General features: G+C 53.2%; 1 non-coding gene across 1 annotated transcript; it reads right to left on the reverse strand.

The window, feature by feature from the left end:
- Positions 1-1,942: 1,942 nt before the first annotated feature.
- On the reverse strand, positions 1,943-2,061 carry LOC137260504 (5S ribosomal RNA). The gene has a single exon (XR_010954762.1). It is a non-coding gene; the product is annotated as a 5S ribosomal RNA (ribosomal RNA).
- Positions 2,062-3,337: the final 1,276 nt, after the last annotated feature.

Consider the following 3,337-nt stretch of genomic DNA (forward strand, 5'->3'; position numbering starts at 1 on the left):
AAAACATTGTCTTTAATTCCTACACAAGAAAACGCTCCGTCCGCCGTGACAAAAATACACGTCCGCCATTCCGGCAGGTTTAATTTTACTTACAGGTGGCTAGGGAAACCACTGTCTTTAATTCAAACACAACACCCAATGCCGCAAGTGCGTCCGTGGCCCGGCACATACGTACACGTCCGCCATTCCGGCAGGCTTCATTTCACTTACAGGTGGCTAGGAAAACATTGTCTTTCATTCCGACACAAGAAAACGCTCCGTCCGCCATCGTTAAAAAATACATGTCCGCGATGTAAGACCTCGTCAGACCTCGTAAGACCTACAGGGCACAGTCAGGCGCATTCGCATTTACAATTGCCGACCCAGAACCATTGTCTTTCATTCCAACACTCCGCGAATTCCCCGCCACAACAACCCATGTCCGCGATTCCCCTACAAAGTCAAACGCCCACGTCACCACCACGCACCAAAATCATCACAGACAAACAACGCCAACGCAGACCAAACGTCGACGCCGCTCAGGGCAAACCACCAACGACGCAAGTGCGGCAGCGCGAACGGTAAGCTGGCGGGGCACCGCCGACAACATCATCGCACGGACGGCGCACCGTGCCAAGCCTCCCGTCGCACCCCGCAAGTCCAAACTCAAATCGAAGCCGAAAAGGGTTGCTTGCGGCAACGGGGCGACACACAAGGCCAACACGGGAGCACGTCCCACAACGCGCCCCACAGGTCACTCCCACAAAACACAATCCAAAAAGGCGCACCCCCAAAGGACTGCAAAACAGGGGACGGCGGCACGCCCGTCACGCCATACCTCCAAAAACAGGCATCCCACAACGCGTCCCACAGGTCACTCTCAAAAACACAATCTGAAAAAGCGCACCTCAACGGACTGAAAAACAGGGGACGGCGGCACGCCCGTCACGCCATACCTCCAAAAACAGGCATCCCACAACGCGTCCCACAGGTCACTCTCAAAAACACAATCTGAAAAAGCGCACCTCAACGGACTGAAAAACGGGACGGCGGCACGCCCGTCACGCCATACCTCCAAAAACATGCATCCCACAACGCGCCCCACAGGTCACTCTCAAAAGCACAATCTAAAAAAGTCCACCTCAAAGGACTGAAAAACGGGACGGCGGCACGCCCGTCACGCAACACCTCCAAAAACAGGCATCCCACAACGCGCCCCACAAGTCACTCTCAAAAACACAACCTAAAAAAGCGCGCCGCAACGGGCCGGCTCGATTTTTCGTCTTTACCCTAACTTCTGCCCTAACACTATCCGTTAGCTCGATTTGTGGTGCTAACCCTAAGTCCAGCCCTAACCGTATCCGTTAAGTCCATTTGCGGTGCTAACCCTAGCTCTTGCCCTAACCGTATCCGTTAAGTCCATTTGCGGTGCTAACCCTAAGTCCTGCCCTAACCGTATCCGTTAACTCGATTTCTGGTGCTAACCCTAACCCTTGCCCGAACCGTATCCGTTAACTCGATTTCTGGTGCTAACCCTAACCCTTGCCCTAACCGTATCCGTTCACTTGATTTCTGGTGCTAACCCTAACTTCTGCCCTAACAGCATCCGTTAAGTCCATTTGCGGTGCTAACCCTAACCCTAACCCTAACCCTAACCTTTACCGTATCCTTTAACTTCATCTGTGGTGCTAACCCTAGCTTTTGCCCTAACCGTATCCGTTCACTCGATGTGCGTTCTTAACCCTAGCTCTTGCCCTAATCTTAACTTCGTTTAAGGTGCCAGCCCTAGCCAGCCCTGCCCCTTCCCTAACGCGCTCCGTTACCTCCATCCATTTGGGGGGACAAACAACATTCCACGCCCGATATGATGGACAACAAAAGACGGGACGGGCGGACATGCCACGGCGGTCCCACCTACCAGCCTCTCGGACACTTGAACGCAAAAAAAAAGAAAAAAAAAAGAGGTCTACAGCACCGGGAGTTCCCAGGCGGTCACCCATCCAAGTACTATCCCGGCCCGACAGGGATTAACTTCGCGGAGCAGACGAGAAGCGGTGCTTTACCAGTGGTGTGGCCGTAGACGTAAGCAAAACCATTTTCACACGATGTCTATCGCGTCTGGGGCAAGCATGCACAGTCACCTAAAAGTGAAAACGTTCGGAATGCCACCACGGGGTATGCGGAAATTAGGTCAAAAAAAGTCAAAACGATCGGGAACTTACCTCGAGGGTGCGATGACCTGCCGTGTTTTCGTCCAAATACCGAGGCAAAAATCACCAGTACGCAGAGTCGCCACTTCAAAATTCAAAACGCTCGGGAACTTACCTCCTGGGTACGATCACCTGCGGTGTTGCCGTGTAAATACCGAGGCCAACATCAACAGTACGCAGAGTAACCTATTGCAAAGTCAAAACGCTCGGTAAGCTACCTCGAGGGTACGATGACCAGCCTTTTTTTCGTCAAAATACCGAGGCCAAAATCACCAGTACGCAGAGTCGCCGCTTCAAAATTCAAAACGCTCGGGAACTTACCTCCTGGGTACGATCACCTGCGGTGTTGCCGTGTAAATACCGAGGCCAACATCAACAGTACGCAGAGTAACCTATTGCAAAGTCAAAACGCTCGGTAAGCTACCTCGAGGGTACGATGACCAGCCTTTTTTTCGTCAAAATACCGAGGCCAAAATCACCAGTACGCAGAGTCGCCGCTTCAAAATTCAAAACGCTCGGGAACTTACCTCGAGCCGTGTTGCCGTAAAAATCCCGAGCTCAATATCAAGACTACGCACTTAGGCCCTACGAAAAATCAGAACGCTCGGGCACCTACCTCGAAGTTACGAGGGTCTGCCGGGTTCCCGGAAAAAGCCCGAGCCACAACTCCACTTTCTCCCTAGGGATGCCTCAGGCCCTTCGGGGCCAAAGGCATCATTAGTCCTGCACGCCGGGCCCTGCTCCTTCAGTCCAGACAACTCCCCTTGAAGTCCGCAGGGGACACCCAAATGCCCGGGCCCCGGAGTTCGAGTCTTTCCCAGAGAAAAGGACGAGCTCTTCTGGTTTGACTGCCCTATTTTTAAAGAGTCCCCGGGCCAAAAGGCATCATTAGTCGTGAGACACGAGCCCCAAGCCCGAGAAGCACCTCCACGAATTACGCGGAGAAGACCCCTCCAAGTCTGCGGAAGATACCCAACTTCCGGGATTCCAAGTCTTTACCCGAGAAAAGGACGTGCTCTCCGAGGGTCTCTGCTTGAATTTTAAGTCCCCTCGGACCAAAAGGCATCATTAGTCGCGAACCATGGGCCCCAAATTCGCACCCGAGAAGCACCCCCCAAAAATACGCACAGACCCCGACAGCCTCTCGG

This window comes from Haliotis asinina, chromosome 13, assembly GCF_037392515.1.
Source record: "Haliotis asinina isolate JCU_RB_2024 chromosome 13, JCU_Hal_asi_v2, whole genome shotgun sequence".
Lineage (NCBI taxonomy): Eukaryota > Metazoa > Mollusca > Gastropoda > Lepetellida > Haliotidae > Haliotis > Haliotis asinina.